The sequence below is a fragment of the Sus scrofa genome, chromosome 8, assembly GCF_000003025.6.
Source record: "Sus scrofa isolate TJ Tabasco breed Duroc chromosome 8, Sscrofa11.1, whole genome shotgun sequence".
NCBI lineage: Eukaryota > Metazoa > Chordata > Mammalia > Artiodactyla > Suidae > Sus > Sus scrofa.
In genome coordinates, this window is record NC_010450.4 from 77982873 (window position 1) to 78000771 (window position 17899).

At 39.7% G+C, this 17899-nt stretch overlaps 1 protein-coding gene across 4 annotated transcripts in view; it reads left to right on the forward strand.

The window, feature by feature from the left end:
• The window catches only part of LRBA (LPS responsive beige-like anchor protein), a 710221-nt gene that overhangs the window by 12786 nt on the left and 679536 nt on the right, over window positions 1–17899 (forward strand). The gene's annotated exons all lie outside the window — the stretch shown is intronic.

Below are 17899 nucleotides of genomic sequence, written 5' to 3' on the forward strand. Positions count from 1 at the left end.
TTAAGTCATTGTTTTAAACTGAGGGAGGGAGTCTTCACATTTCATGTCTACTTACAGATGGTCAGATTCTCAATGTGGGAAAAACATAGTACAGTTTACCCTCGAACAACTAGGGTTTGAATTGTGTGAACTCACTTACATGTGGATTTTTTTCTGTAGTAAATACTATAGTTCTCCACGATCCCTGATGGTTGAAAGCGAGGATGGGGAGGAACCTTGTACATGGCAGGCTGACTACGTGTTATATGTGGATTTTCGACTGCATGGACAGTCGACATCCGCCTCCCTGCTCCATCCCTGCATTGTTTAGGGGTCAGCTGTTTTTCTTAACAATCATTAAACCAAGCAGCTCTGTACATTTTCAGTTTTTCTTTAGATCTTTTGTATGCTAAGGATTTCTCTTTAATTCTGTTGGAAGAAATTACATATGAACCAACATCACTTCCATGTTATACCTGCCTTATTCTCCCCTTCAGCAATCCTATAGAAGGTGGTTCAAGGCATAAATGAAAATTATAGCAGACTGGACTGTTCTCTTGTAATATTCACGTTATAAATGATGAAGCTGAGCGAGGTAAGTAACTTGCTTAAGTCGCTGAGCAAGTAGTAGTGCTGAGTTTCAAATTCAGGCAATCTACAACCTGAGCTCTTAAACACTAAGCCATATGTAATGTATAATTGCAAAGAACCGTAAATGTGAAATAGTGCCTGAAGGCATTTTTCAACCAAGTAATTGAACAGTGTCTGGAAGGGTATCTAGGTTGTTTAAAACTTGCCTAACATAGTCAAGTTTGGCTTGTGGCAGGTAGCATTTGTTTTCCACTTTAAATAACCTTAAATGTATATTAGGAAAAGGTAGTTTTTAAGGAGTGCGATATTCAAATTAGATGGAATTAATGACATAGTTAATCATCATGCAAGGTGCTGGAATTTGCTTTTTAACTTTCAGAGTCAAGATTTAGTTGACTTAGCTTGTAAGGTCAAAATGACCTTGCATATTGATCCTATAAAAATGTGGAATTTTATCTTTTTTTTTTTTTGTCTTTTATATACTGACCACATTGAGCACATTAATAGGAAAGGATGATGCATTTGTGAACCATGTGCAGAAGAGAATACCAGATGTTGTCTTTCGTATTTGTCAAGATGTATTTGTGAAGCTCTAGTATTCAAATGACTTTTCCTTGAGGTTGATTTTCTTCCATGGTAGATTTACTGAATAAAGTTACCAAATTTAGGGGGCAAGATTGTTCTTTTTTTTCTTATAGATTAGGGTGTGCATTTAGTTAGAATTTTGCATTTAAATTTTCAAGTAAGATGCCAAAGAATCAACTTGAATAAGACTTTAAAATAGAGCATTTTTACATACTGCTATTTTGACTAGATTTATCACTTATGAGTTAATAATATGACATTACTTTCCTTCTTTGAAACAAATAAATATATATTTCCAGTGCGGTTGATCCATTCATTCATTCAGTGAATATTTATGGGGCAGAAATGGTGTACCAGGCATGGTGCTGGAAATAAAAATGAGTAAGACAAATATTGACCTTGCTTAAAGTATAAGTTGTTTACCTTCTAGGTACTCCATTTTGTCAGCTGTTGTGTATCCTTCAGTTTATTTAAATTTATTTTCTGATATTTTACAAGTATACCCTGATTTTATTCCTATCTGTTGATAGAAATCTCTGAGAAAGTAGAGGGTTAGTTATCTTTGCAAATTTTTTTTTTTTTTTTTTTTGCCTTTTCTAGGGCTGCACCCATGGCATGTGGAGGTTCCCAGGCTAGGGGTCGAATCGGAGCTGTAGCCGCCGGCCTACGCCAGAGCCACAGCAATGCAGGATCCAAGCCGCGTCTGCGACCTACACCACAGCTCATGGCAATGCCAGATCTTTAACCCACTGAGCAAGGCCAGGGATTGAACGCGCAGCCTCATGGTTCCTAGTCGGATTCGTTAACCACTGAGCCACGACAGGAACTCCGTGAATTTTATATATTGACCACACTCACATTAATAGGAGAGGATGTTGTTGTCTGCCATACATTTTTCCCAAGGAATTCTTTATCTTCTCCCCTTTTATCTATCTAAACCATCTAGCAGGACAATCTAATGCCAATAGGTAAGTGAAATACAGTGTGATTTTTTTTTTCTTTTTTTTATTATATTATCGCCTTACCCTGAAAGAGGTAGGAAGGACCATGTCAATGAATTACCATTTTTTTTTTTGTTTTTTTTTTGTCTTTTTGTCTTTTCTAGGGCCACACCTGCAGCATATGGAGGTTCCCAGGCTAGGGATCTAATTGGAACTGTAGCCGCCAGCCTCTGCCAGAGCCAACAGCAACGCAGGATCTGAGCCGCATCTGTGACCTACACCACAGCTCGTGGCAACGCTGGATCTTTAACCCACTGAGCAAGGCTAGGGATCGAACCTGCAATCTCATGGTTCCTAGTTGGATTCGTTAACCACTGAGCCATGACGGGAACTCCACTAGTGTATTTTTTTCTTAATGCATTTCCATTTTGACCTTTTTCAGTAGAACTAAATTTGAACTGGGTATCTTTTTTTGCTATATTGAACAGAGTATATTGACTATGATTTGGTCTTTAATAACCTTGGGTCATTAATTTAAATGCTTGCGTTGGGTACATGATTTGGAATACTGGATATTTCTGTAATCCTTTCCCTCTTCTCTGTCTCTGGTACCACTGCCCTAGTTCAGGTACTCATCATTTTCTGCCTGTATAGTTAATAATAACTGTCTGTTCCTGTTTCTCCAGTCTTAAATATCTTTCAGAACTGCTGGTGTGTTTTAGCTAAAGTAAAAATCTGACCATTTTGTTTTCCTTCCAAAAGCCTTCTATAGTTATTCATTCTCTTCTGGAGAAAGGCAAGTTCTTTATTATGATATATAAATAGCTTGAATCTTGGCTTATCTCTTGCCATTCTCTGCCTTAAACTTCATTTGTACAATATTGAACTTTGATTGTCCTTGAAAGGAAAAGAGAACATGATGAACCATGTGTAATGGCTCTCAGAGCTTCTACTCACAATGACATGTCACTTCTGTTCACATTTCATTGACCAAAATAAATCACATGTGCATGCTTGAATTTATCATACCATATGTGAATTTCATAGGGTACATATATAATCCTCTTGCTAGAGGGGCACTGAATATTGGAGACCGAGAAAGACTTTATTTCTTCGTAGTTCTTAGATTTTCCAATTTATTTCCTAATTGGTAGGCTTATAGTTATATCTTCCATCTCACTGTATTTCTTGGTTCCATTTTTTTTTTTTTCTGAAGTGTATTCTTTTGTAGTTCTTTTAGTGTGGGTATTTGAGTGTGAACTCTCTCAGTATTTGTTTAAAAATGTCCTTATATTGCCCTTGCTCTTGATTATAATTTAGCTGGGTGCAGATTTCTAGTTGGCAATTACTTTCTTTTTTTGAAGATGTTATTTGTTCTCCTCTAGTCTCTTTTGTTGTTGCTGAAATGTCATGGTTAGCTTCCCAGGCTAGGGGTCGAATAAGAGCTGCAGCTGCCAGCCTACTCCACAGCCACAGCAACATGATATCTGAGCCATGTTTGTGAACTACACCACAGCTCATGGCAATGCTGGCTCCTTAACCCACTGAGCAAGGCCAAGGATTGAACCTGCGACCTCGTGGATACTAGTCAGATTCATTACTGCTGAGGCACGATGGGAACTCCTGAGCTGCACCACTTTAAGCCAAATCATTTTTTTTTTTTTTTTCTTTTTGGTCGTTTTTCTTTTCTAGGGCCTCAACCTGTGGCATGTGGAGGTTCCCAGGCTGGGGGTCAAATTGGAGCTGTAGCCGCCGGCCACAGCCACAGCCACAGCCACAGCAACGCAGGACCCTAGCCACGTCTGCGACCTACACCACAGCTCCCGGCAATGCCGGATCCTTAACCCACTGAGGGAGGCCAGTGATCAAACCCGCAACCTCATGGTTCCTTGTCAGATTCATTAACCACTGCGCCACGATGGGAACTTCCCTAAGCCAAATCATTTTTAAGCTAGAATGACTTCAACTATGACGTAAAAGTGAGAATCATACTTCATCTCCTCCTGTGGTTGAAGCAGCATTCTCTGCCAACTCCAACATATATCTTCAGAAACAAAACCACCAAAATTTGTTGGTAATATAGTTCTCTTGTGGGATGTGAATGTAGTCAGTCAGCCACTTAAGATCAGTCTCTAGTTTTTCCCTTTTAGGTTCTATACCTGGGATACTTGTCATCTGATTTTTCTTTCTTTTCTTTTCTTTTTTTTTTTTAACAGCTATACTTGTGGCATATGAAAGTTCCCACACTAGGGGTTGAATTGGAGCTGCAGCTGAGGCCTATGCCACAGCCACAGTCACATTCAAGCCACATCTGTGACCCATGCTGCAGCTTGTGGCAATGCTGGCTCCTTAACCCACTGAGAGAAGCCAGGGATCAAACCTGCATCCTCATGGAGACAATGTTGGATCCTTAATCTGCTGAGCCACAGTGGGAACCTCCCCTTTGGTTTTTCATTTCCGGTTCTTGACAGTTTCTCCTCTTTTTAACTAGCCTTTATGTGTTGTTTTGTTTTGAACTAAAGGCATAGTTAGGAGATATTTCAGGCTTAATTCCAAACTATCACAATGAAGTAAATATTACAAAAAAGTGAGTCACACAGATTTTTTTGTTTCCCAGTACATATAAAAGTTATATTTATACTGTAGTCTGTTCAGTGTGTAATAGCATTATGTCTAAAAGTACAGTGTACATAACCTTAATTAAAAATACTTTATTGCTAAAACATGCCGAAACAATCGCAGGAATAATCTTGAAGGTCACTGTCACAGATCACCATCCTAAATATGATGAGAATGAACTACCTAGAAGAGTTTGTGATCCTAGAAGGGTTTTCTGAACCTTGACTGGGGCGAATGGGCTGAGGACTTTGCTGCTGTTAGGGTGATCCCTGCCAGACACCAGCAATGGCAAAAGCCTCAGCTCTGTTTTTGGAAATGACACCTAAGCGCAATGATGGTGGAACAATGATTTGGAAGGAATCTAAGTCCCTGAGTGATAATGAGGAGCAGAGAGGCACCACTGACCTATACCTTTTACACTATTAGAGCAAGAAAAATAAACTTTTTGTTCATTAGGTCATTGCAAAACACCCCCAAAGATAATAATGAAAAAGTTGTCAGTGTTGTGAGAATTACCAAGTTGGACACAGAGACATGAACTAAACAAATGCTATTAAAAAAATGGCACTGGTAGACTTGCTCAATGCTGGGCTGCCACAGAGCTTCAATTTGCAGTATCTGCAAAGCGCAGTAAAGTGAAGTGCAATGAAACAAGACGTGCCTGTATTTGCATTTTTTAGCATGTTATAGAACCTGTTATAGCATGGCAGAGCAAGAAAGAAACCTTAGAAATACCACACTCTAACCCCTTCAGTTTTTAGGTGAGGAGATTAAGGGTCAGACACATGTCCAAGGTAGGCCATCTGGTTAGGGCCAGAACTGGTTCTGGAATCCAAATCTCCTAAATTTTCATACATTTCTCTTTTCTACTTAGATGTGAATGACTTTCAGTTTAGTGAATCATGTTATAATTTGTCTTTCTGTTTGAGGTGAAAGTTTTGTATTTTTCTCTTGCCTCTCTCTTCAAACTTACAGTAAAAAAGCTTGGTCTGATTATAGTTGTTTATATGTAGTTTCTCATTGGTTATGTTTCTGAAGATCAGTGGTTTATAGTAGAATTAGCCTTTTTCTACTGACATTATACAGACAAATTGAGGAACTAGGATTTGTCAGAAGGAAACTAGCATTTTTTGAGGTCCATGTATTGTAGAATGGGTTTTTACTCTTACAGTATTACTTTCATTTTTTATTTTTTTATTTTTTTTTTGCTTTTTTAGGGCCGAGCTCATGGCTTATGGAGGTTAGGCTAGGGGTCCAGTTGGAGCTGCCTGCCTTCATCACAGCCACAACGTCACATCTGAGCCATTGCAACCTACGCCACAGCTCATGGCAATGCTGGATCCTTAATCCACTGAGCGAGGCCAGGAATCGAACCTGTGTCCTCGTGGGTGCTAGTCAGATTTGTTTCTGCTGAGCCAAGACGGGAACTCCTACTTTTATAGTGTTACTTTCAGGTACTTGGCTTAACCCTGGAGGGTTGGAGTAATGTACCAGAGTGATCTTAGGAGTTCCCCTTGTGGTTCAGTGGGTTAAGAACCTGACATATTGTCTGTGAGGATGTGGGTTCAATTCCTTGCCTCCCTCAGTGGGTTAAGGGTCTGGTGTCGCTATGAGCTGTGGTGTAGCTTGCAGATGTGGCTTGGATTTGTTGTTGGTGTGGCTGTGGTGTAGGCCGCAGCTGCAGTTCCGATTAGACCCCTACCTAGCCTGGCAACTTACATATCTCCCAGCATGGCTATGATTACGAAGTACCACTGGGTTACAAAGTTCTGCTTTACATATGTTATGACACTTTTTCAGACTCTTTCCTCAGTTTACTCTAAATTGTGATTAGATAATTAAATAAGGTTTAGAATAATTTTGGTATGTGTGTTTATTTGTGTGTTTATGGTCCCTAGCATGGCAGAAATGGAATTTCTTCAGGATTTGATATATGGAGTAGCAGTAAAATACGAACATCTTTGCATATACAGCATACTTAGAGGTTTTTAAATATAGTTTTTTTGGTCTTTTTTAACTCTAATATTTGCTGACCGATACAAGAATCTCTTAACTTTTGGCGTTTTCCTGAAATTCTATTTCTCCAGTTTTGTCTTTTCTGTATTTGTGCATGGTGGTTTTTTTCCTTTAACCATCCTATTGCCTGCCTTCTTAACCCTCTCCTTTTTCTCCCTCCCTTCTTTAGTTGTGAATCTCAGTTAAGCTCGTTTATGATCTTGAACAAGAAAATTTACCTCTCTGATTCTTAATTTTCTCTTATATAAAATAGGGCTTATTCCGTCTGTTCTCATGGGGGTTATTATATATTAAAACACTTACTAGGCACTTAATGCTAGTTTGTTTTTTCTCCCCACAATTTAAAAACATCTAACAAAAACTCACTTTTGGGGGTTTAAAATTTGACCTATTGTCAGTCACTACAAATAAAAAATTTTATCATGGAAAATTTCAGATATGTACAAAAGCATGAGAGAGCTCTCCTCTGCACCCATTAGCCAGCTTCAGTCATTATCAGCATTCTCTCATATGTTATTTTAACTTATGATATATAGCTTCTATATGTTTTCTTTAGCTTTCTATAATTTGTTCCTTGGAATTATAATGCTTTAATTAAGTTACTAACCTTGGGGGAGCAGTTTTCTAGGAACTTAAAATCTGTGCCCAAGTTTATAAAAAATTGATAAGATAGTAATGGTATGTTGAATATAGTACTGTGCTCAATAGCAGGATCCAGTGTGTGCTGTACTGCTGTGTTTTGAGAGCAATGGTATTTTGTTTCTTTGTGTTTCTTTGTCTCTTCAAATGATTTTAAATTATTTAAAATTGCCTAGAGTCACCATGTGTCTATACATGGGGCTTGACTTTACTCCTCTGTGTTTGAGGTAGATGTGTAATCTAACTTAGGATAACAGATACTGATTTGGGTGTGGTTTTATTGGGACAGTTTTCAATAAGGTGAGTGAACCTGTTGAATTGGCTTTTGTCCTCTCCGGTAGAAATTTATATGCATGCTCTTGTAAGTCAGTAACCTTAAATACATTAGCACAATTTCTCTAATATTTGTTTTGGTATATTTTGGTTTTAGCTCTTGTCATACTGGAGTAGGGGTAAGATATGTTTATCACAGATTATTGTCCTTTGTAGTTCCAAGAGCCTCTAGTCATTGAGAGTATTGTATGTATACGTTCCTTTTTTTTTTTTGACCACCCCCGTGGCATGTGGAAATTCCCAGGCCAGGGGTTGAACGCGAGCCACAGCAGTGACAATCCTGATCCTTAACCTGCTAGGCCACCAGGGAACCCCCTAATTTAAGTTCTTATTTCTGTCTGGAAATGTTAATTCACTGGTATGGATGAGGAAAATCCTTCCTGTATTAATTTGAAAACAAAGACTTGCTGTGGAGCAAAATTTTAAGAATGTTTTTGCCTAAGACATGTCAGATTTTGACTCTTAATGAGAATGTTTTCCGCCAGCTTTTCTGCTCCCTGGCCCCACAGGGTATATTGTTTGTTGATTGTTGTATCCTATTTTTTCTTTCCTTTAGAGGAAGGTGGAAATTTCCATAAAGATTCCTTTTCACTTCCTCTACCTATGGCAGGTAGAACTATCATTTCTCTTTCTGTATGGGCTGCCTCTTTTCCTTGAAATCTGTATTCTGTTTTTGTTTGTTTGTTTGTTTGTTTTTCAATTTGAACGCTTTCTTGGCACACTGGCTCAAGTGCAATGCCTGTAAAATCCTTCTCTTCAATCACCACAAAGTGAGTTGATTTCTATTTTGTTTTCCTAATATGTTTGCTACCCTCGGTGGAGTGAAAAACAGCTTGGTGACTTTGGTGACTTTTATTCATTGGTTCAGAAATTCTTGCTACACCAGTTCCCCCTCTCCTTTATTTTAACCATCTTGCTGAATTACAGGATCTGCATACATGAAGAGAGAACTGGTTTTAAGCCTAATTCTGTGACTTCCAAACTAGACATGACCTCAGTCATTTAATCGCTTTTAATTTCTTCATTTACAGATAATGTAACTGTTTTTGAAAAAAATTCACTTATTAGTGTATTTGTTGTACTATTTCGATAATATAATAATGCTCTTTAGAGCTATTGCATTAGGTAGTATAATTTACCCTTTTGCTGAATATCTGGAGATTATTAGATTTTGGATTCTGTAGGCCTTCCCTTCCCTTCCCTTTTCCTTCCTTTTGTCTTTTTAAGGCCATACCTGTGGCATATGGAAGTTCCCAGGGTAGGGGTTGAATCAGAGCTGCAGCTGTCAGCCTACACCACAGCCACAGCAGCGCCAGAACTGGCAGGATTTTGCCAGAACCTACACTGCAGCTCACGGCAATGCTGAATCCTTAACCCACTGAGCAGGGACTGAATCAAACCCACATCCTCATGGATACTAGTCTGGTCCATTACTGCTAGGCCACAATAGGAACTCCAGGACTTCCTTTCTTGATATTAGGTTATCAAATATAATTTTCTTTTTTTCCCATTTTTTTATTGTGAAATTAAAATTCACTGTGTTAACCATTTTTAGGCAAACAGTTTTGCAATATTAGGTAATTCATACTGTAGTACAGCCATCATCACCATCCATCTCCAGAACTCTTTATTTTGCAGAATTGAATCTCTATACCTATTAAATAATGACTCAACATTCTGCCTTTACCCCCAACCCCAGGCACCTACCATCCTTCATTCTGTCTCTTTTAAAAAATCAAATAGTTATTTTTTTACAGTGTTGAAAACATAAAGTGGAGAAATACATTGTTATGTTACTGCAGATTTCAGTTTTTGACAGGTTAGAGGAGGAGAAATTTGGAGGAAACATGTAACAGTGCTGAACCAGCTTATGAATGATTTGTGACTTACTTCGAGGTACTGTTTGTGACAGTGTTATTTCAGTTCAGTTTCTACACATGAAAGTTCAGCATAAAAGCATTAAAAAAAAAGGATTTACTGAATTTACATTTGAAAGCTGCAAGTTGGGAATGGAAAATTTTAAAGAAGTGAAAAAATCATCAGACTGGATAATTCCTAGAAAGTTATGTAGTACACAGTTTTTTCCTCCCACTTCCCAGTTTTGCACCTGTCATTTGTGTAAATACACAGGTCACAGTGTGGGTTTTCAAATTGTTTTCCCACCTCAGTGAATCGCCTAAATTTCTTCCATTACGTTCATGGTCTCCTGATTCACTTGGTTGTACTGATAAGCATTGCCCTACATTCTGTGGCTTCTTTGTTTGCTACTTGCCTTTGTAGCTAATTATTTTTAACCCATCTTAGTGATCTTTCTTTATCTTCTTCCAGAAGTAGAGATGCAGTGGAACATGTGAATTACAAAAGAAGCCTGTATTTTTATTTCTAGGGGCTTTTCTTTTTGCAAATACACTATAACATGCAGACCAAAGCAGAAATCTCTGGTAATCCTAGCATTTATCTCTTGCTTTATGGGGATTTCTCGGATAGTTGAATTATATTTTTACCACTTACTATATTTGAATCCTAGATTTACTGTAATATTGTAATCTTTCTCTTATTTTTAGTTGGTCCTTTATTAACATTTAATTTTGGATGGTCATCTGTTAACCAGTCTAACAGTTTTCCATTTCTTCTAAGCCTAGTGTTCAGGGGTCATTTTATTTTTCATGGTTTTTTGGTGTTTTTTTTTGCTTTCTAGGGCCACACCCCTAGCATGTGGAGGTTCCCAGGCCAGGGCTGGAATTGGAGCTACAGCTGCCAGCCTACATCACAGCCACAGCAACACGGGATCCTTAACTCACTGAGTGAGGCCAGGGATCGAAGCCGAGTCCTCTTGGATCCTGGTCAGGTTCGTTAACTGCTGAGGCACGAAGGGAATGTCTATTTTTCATTGTTTAAAGCCCATTTAAAACGTATTACATACATAAAATTGCTCTATGTTGATTTCCTCACAATGTATGTAGGTCCTTTATGATTGTAAGTAAGCACATGTATTGAAGAATGAAACTTAAGAAATAATGAATACATAAAGTCCTAATTGCTTAAAGACCAGATTGATGATAATGAGTCTGTCATACCTCTAAGTAGTCCTAATTTAGTGTATGTGGTGGGTCTTCTATCTTTTTCCTTAAAATTTTGTTAGTGGTATAAAGAAAACTTAATGAGCCTTTTTTTTCGCCCACCCACTTATGGTTTTTCATTGAGTCTAAGATGCTATTATTTGTAAGCTGCATCATTATTTTATATATCACCAAAAAAGAGAAAACATTATTTATTCAACCATGAAACAATACTTTTTTCTTTCTTTTTTTTTTTCTTTTTATGGCCACACCCTTGACATATGGAGGATCCCAGGCTAGGGGTCCAATCGGAACTACAGATGCTGGCCTACACCAGAGCCACAGCAATGCAGGATCTGAGCCGAGTATGCAACCTACACCACAGCTCACGGCAATGACAGATCCTTAACCCAGTGAGGGAGGCTAGGGATTGAATGATCAACCTCATGGTTCCCAGTGGATTCATTTCCGCTGCGCCACGACGGGAACTCCAGGAAACAATACTTTCTTATTAGTGACTTTAAAAATAAGGTTATAAGAATATCTGCAGATCCTTTTTCTAGATTCATTTATTATTATTATTATTATTATTATTATTATTTTGTCTTTTTGTCTTTTTTTTTGTTGTTGTTGCTATTTCTTGGGCCGCTCCCGCGGCATATGGAGGTTCCCAGGGTAGGGGTTGAATCAGAGCTGTAGCCACCGGCCTACGCCAGAGCCACAGCAAAGCGGGATCCGAGCCGCGTCTGCAACCTACACCACAGCTCACGGCAACGCCAGATCGTTAACCCACTGAGCAAGGGCAGGGACCGAACCCGCAACCTCATGGTTCCTAGTCGGATTCGTTAACCACTGCGCCACGATGGGAACTCCTAGATTCATTTATTATTAACTCTCTGTCTCATTTGTCTTATCACTGCTTGCTTCTCTCTCTCTGTATATATATACGCAGTTTCTTCCTGACATTTGAAAGTTCAGCATACTGGCCATTTAGCCCTTCATGCCTAAGAAGAGGGGTATCTCTTATGTAACCAAAATACACTTATCAACCTCAATTATTCAACAAATTTAATGTGGATTAAAATATCTTTAAAACACCTTCCATACTTCATTTTTGTTACTTGACTCAATAACATATTACATTTTTTCCCTCCCCTTTCATCAGATTTCAGTTTAGATTCAGGTGTTGGATTTACTTGTGTTTCCTTAGTGTTAAAATCTGGAATATATCTGCATTCTTTTCTTTGTCTTTTATGATGTTGATAAACTGAATAACTTTTTTTATGAGAGTGAACCTTATTTGTGGTTTTTCTGATATTTGCTCATAATTGGATTTCTGATAAGAATTCAACGTAAGTGATGCGTTTTTCTCAGGGCATCAAATCGGGAGTCCAGCAGTTTTCATTTGGTCCTCATTGGTGAAGATACTTTTTATTACTTGCTTGAGGTGTTGTTGTTGATTTCTCCACTATAGAGCTGTTATTTTTGCCCTTGCAATTAATAAACAATCTGTGAGGAGACACTTTACAATTACACAGTTATCTTAGAGTTCCCGTTGTGGCTCAGTGGGTTAAGTTTCTGGCATTGTCTCTGTGAGGATGTGGGTTCCATCCTTGACCTTACTTGGGTTAAGGATCTGGCATTGCTGTAAACTGCGGTGTAGGTCACAGATGTGGCTTGGACATGGTGTTGCTGTGGCATAGGCCACACCTGCAGCTCCAGTTCGACCCCTGGCCTGGGAACTTCCATATGCTGCAAGTGTGGCTGTTGGGGGGCGGGGGGAGAAACAACTCCCCCCCCAAAAAAAACTATTCAATTATCTTGCACTCATCAAAATTTCTCCCTAGATTTAGCATCCGTGGATGATTCTTACTTAAACAAATCTTTATAATGGTAGCTGCAAAATGATAATTTTTCAGCTCTAGTATTCCCTTCATATTTACTAGTCAAGCTTTGGCCTTTTACCACAAGCAAGAATCCTCTGTTCTCCTCATTTATGGATTTATCTATTTAAACTCTTGGACTCCTATTTTTTTCTAGTTGTTGATACTCTTGGATTCTTATTTTTTTCTAGTTGTTTATCACTCATTATCATCCTTAATTATTTTGATGCTCAAATTTTGATGTATTGTTATATATTCTGACATAATAATTAAGTTCCAGCCTAATCTTTTTTTTTTTTTTTTTTTTTAAATGGCTGCACCTGCAGCTTTTATAAGTTCCTGGTCTAGGGATTGCATCCAAGTCCTAACTGTGACCTGTGCCACAGCTGTGGCAGTGCCAGACCCTTTAACCTACTGCACCACAGCGGGAACTCCTTTTTTTTTTTTTTTTTTTTCCTTTTCTTTTTAATCTGTGTACTGGCTTATTTAAGTGATTTACTTTCCAGTTGTGTGTGTTTTTTTTTTGTTTGTTTTTGTTTTTTCCCTTTCTGAAGATTCTTACCTCTTTTAAATTTAGAGAAAGGCTTTCAATATTTCTTTTAGGATAGGCTTAGTATTGCTGTATTTGTTTAGTTTTTGCTCATCTGAGAAGTTTTTTATCTCTCTCTCTATTGTAAATGACAATCCTGCTGGATCTAGTATCCTAGGTTGCACGTTTTTCTTTCTTAGGACTTTGAATATATCTTCTCACTCATTTCTGACCTGCAAAGTTTTTTTTAAAGAAATCAGCAGATAGCCTTAGTGGGGGGTTCTCTTGTAGTTAATTCTAAGTTTTTCTCTTACTGCCTTTAGAATCCTCTCTTTAACTTTTGCTATTTTAATTATGTCTTGGTGTAGGTCTGTTTGGGTTCATCTTGTTTGGGGCCCTCTGTGCTTCCTGTACCTGGATATCTTTTTCCTCCCTTAAGTTTGGTTCTTTTTTTTTTTTTTTTTTTTTTCTTTTTAGGGCTGCACCCATGACATATGGAAGTTCCCAGGCTAGGGGTCGAATTGGAGCCGTAGCTGCTGGCCTAGGCCACAGCCACAGCAATGAGGGATCTGAGCCACATCTGTAATCTACACCACAGCTTGCAGCAATGCCAGATCCTTAACCCACTGAGTGAGGCCAGGGATTGAACCTGCATCCTCATAGACACTAGTCCGGTTTGTTTCTGCTGTGCCACAATGGGAACTCCCAGGTTTGGGAAATTTTTAGCTATAATTTTTTCAAATATATTTTTGATCCCCTTTTCTCTTTCTTCTCCTTCTGGGATCACTTCTCCTTCTAGATTTGGACACTTTCTGTTATTATCCCATCTGGTTTTTTTTTTTTTTTTTTTTTTTTTTTTACTTTTTAGGGCCGCATCCAAGGCATATGGAGGGTCCCATGCTAGGGGTCTAATCAGAACTGTAGCTGCCAGCTTACACTATAGCCACAGCAACTTGGGATCCTACCTGCGTATGTGACCTACAGCATAGCTCACGGCAACACCGGATCCTTAACCCACTGAGTGAGGCCAGGGATCGAACCTGTGTTCTCACCTATGCTAGTCAGATTCGTTAGCCGCTGAGCCGCGACAGGAACTCCCTATCCCATCTGTCTTGTATATTGCTTTCATTTTTAAAAATTTGTCTTTTTGTTTGCTGTTCTGATTTAGTGATTTCCATTATTCCATCTTCCAGATCAGTTATTTGTTCTTCTGCATTATCCAGTTTGCTATTTATTGCTGTTAGCTCAGCTTTATTCTTGGGCAAATGAGTTTTCTAACTTTAATTGTCTCCTCTTTATAGTTTCTAGTTCCTATTACAGTAATCTGCATTTCTGTCAATGGCTTTTCTTAATTCCTTCAGTATTTTCATCTCCTCCTTTTTGAACTTGGGATCTGGTAGACCAGAGATGTCTGTTTCACTGTTTGTTCTTTCAGGGGGTGTTCTCTTGATCTTTTAATTGGGAGTGGTTCCTCTTCTTCATTTTACTCATATTTCTTTGAGTTTAGGAGAAACGGTTGTCTACTGTGGTCTGAAGGGCTGTTTTTGTGTGGGAGTGGCTGTTTTATGTGTTGGCTGTGTGAGTCCAGTATTTATGCTGTGACAGTTGTTTTTGATACAGGTGTTTGCATCATCTTTTCTCAGCGTGTGTTGATCATTATCCCCTTGATAAGCGTGTGTTTGATGTTCTGATGACTAGAGTCTTCAATGGTTGTTGAGTGAGCCCTCCTTTTTGCTCTTTGGTTGTCACAGCCCTGTCAGGGGTAGAATCTGCTCCCCAGTTGCTGAAGTAGATGACCCCAGACCCATTTCTGACTGGCTGTGAGAGGTAGGCAGACTGGAGCACTCTGGCTAGGAGAGGAGCCCCTGAGTATTCCTCTTCAGGAGCTGTCCACTGGGAAGTGTGCTCTGTGGTGTCATCTGTCACCCGTTGTGCAGGCTCATAGAGTATGCTGTTTTTGGCACTGCCCTTGGTCCTGCCTCAACAGTGGGAATTCAGGCATTTGGCCCAGGCATCCTTTAAGTGCTGTTCTCATAAAGCCACTAATACAGATCTACCGGCACAGAAGGTCCAGTCCATGGGCCCAGAACTGCTGAGGTCAGGCATTGGGACTGCCATAGTTGTGCGTTTGGACCTGCCATGGGAGCTGCCGAGTCAGCCCAGACCTTAGCCCTGCCCCATGTGTGCACCCCTGCAGAGCTTGCCCCTGATATCCTTGGACCTGCCCCAGCCTCAGGAGCTCCAGTAATCTGCTCAGATGTCCTTCAGGCACTGAATTTACAAACCACCTGTGGGACATAAATCTGTGGATTACACAGTTGATGGGACACTCAGATTTCAGCCCTCTTACCCAAGTCTCGGGGTCCCTGGGGCTTGGCTCAGATTTCAGCTCTGCCTTCAGGTGTGGGCAACCCGCTGGTGCTAGTGCGCTCCCAGAACTGAGAGAGGCAGAGCCATGCCTGCTGTGAGCCCACTGAAAACGAGGCTGCTGCTGTGGGCCCAGCCCTGCCCTTTGCACATGTGCTTCAGTGGCAGACCTGGACTCCTTCCTGCACACCTCCCCTGTTGCAGCCTGGAACACCCCCTCCAGCCCCTTCAGGCTGTCTCCATGCAGCCAGCCCCAGTCCTCTCCCTTGGTCTGTCCTCTGAAGTCCTATGGGTGTCCTCAGCACCCAGCCTGAGGAGCCTGTTTCCCCCACCCCCTCCCTGCCCTGTGCACCAGCAGATGTGCCTCTGGGGACTGCAGTGAGAATGACCAGGACTCCCTGTGCAGGTCTTGCTTTGTTCTGCCTGCTGCAAACCAGTGGCTGTACTTTCTTCTGAGCCTCTGAAGCTCTCATTCTGTCCTGGCTGATCTCCTTGCCCGTAGAGGGGCTTCCAAGTGTGAGAGAACCTTTGTTCTTTCACAGCTCCCTCTCAGGAGTACAGGTCCCATCCCGATTCTTATTTTTTTTTTTTTTCTTCTGTCCTACTCGATTACATGGTGATCTTTCTTGCTATTTTGGTTTCATGACCTCTTCTGCCAGGTATTCTGTGAGAATTGTTCCACATGTAGATGACATGTTCTGCATGTAGATGTATGTTTGCTGTATTTGTGGAAGGAGGCGAGCTCCATGTCCTTTTATTCTACATCTTGATCTGACCCTGTTCTAGGCTAATCTTAGACCTATCCTGGAATGAGCCTCTTTTCTGAGGAACTTAGGTTCTTTTGTGGAGAATGGTCTTAGAGACCAAGACTTGGGTGTTAGGTGTTCTCATTATCCTTGAGGCATCTTTGCTTCTGGGTTCTTTAAGTTGACAGAGGAAGAAACATGCACATATTTATATGTTCACCTATGAGTATATGAACTACTACCCATACGCATTCTCATATAATTTTATACATGCTTACATAGATGTGTACAGACATATACTTATTTTAGAATTTATTTGTTCACTGATCTCTCCAAATCATTCCATGCCTCTGGGAGTCTTGCTCATCTTTTCTTAATCTACATGTCTGTGTCTCCTCTACAGTAAGACCCTGGATTCCAAAAGTATGTACATATCCCATTTGCTCAGACTAAAATTTTCTTAAGTAGTTTTATGCCTACTGTGCCTATAGCAGTACCACACACACACACCACACACACACACACACACACACAGTTCATCTACTAAAAAGAATCAGAATTTGTTTGCATTTCCCCCTCCTCTGCATGTAAAGTTAAGGGTGTAACCCTCACTCCCCTCCCCAGCCCCCAGTCAAACTTCTGTTTTCACAGATTACTTGAATTAGCTCTTCCTCTTCCTTTTTTTTTGGATCATGGTATTAATTTGAACTGCATTTGAATTCTTGGTTTTGGTTTTAGTTTCTCCCTCTTACCATCTTTCTTGGTTTAATTAAAATTTTTATTGAATATGTGGAACATCTTCTTTTCTCATTCTTGTGGGCAGTCAGCTTCGTTGTTTTCTGATTTGCCTTTCGTTTGTTTATTTTTCTTAAGCAAAGGAAATATGTGTATGTTTTCTCATTCTCTCTTTCATACACAAAAGGCAACATGTACTTTTTTCCCCTAATTTTTTTTATTGTGTTAAAATATATTGTGATGTAAAATTTACCATCTTAACCATTTTTAAGTGTAAGTTCAGTGGTATTAAGTACCCTTATATTGCACGACTATCACCACCATCCATTTCCAGAACTCTTTTCATCTTGCAAAACTAAAACCCTATAGCCGTTAAACAATAACTCCGGATCCTGTCTTCCTGCAAGCCCCTGGCAACCACCATTCTACATTTTGTGTACATGATAACTCTACCTCACATAAGTGGAAACACGCAGCATTTGCCTTTTTGTGACTGGCTTATTTCACTTAAAATATCCTCAGAATTTATCCGTGTTGTCACATATTGCTGAATTTCCTTTCTTTTCAAAGCTAAATAATATTCATTGTGTATATAGCCCACATTTTGCTGATCCTTTCATCCCATGATGGACACTTGGGTTATTTCTACATTTTAGCTTATGTGAATAATGCTGCTTTAAACATGGTGTATCTCTCTTTTTTAAAATTAAAAAAAAAAAATTTATCTTCTGAGGGCTGCACTCCCGGCACATGGAGGTTCCCAGGCTAAGGGTCTGATGGGAGTTGTTGCCATCTTATGCCAGAGCCACAGCAACTCCAGATCTGAGCTGCTCTACACCACGGCTCACGGCAACGCCTTATCCTTAACCCACTGATC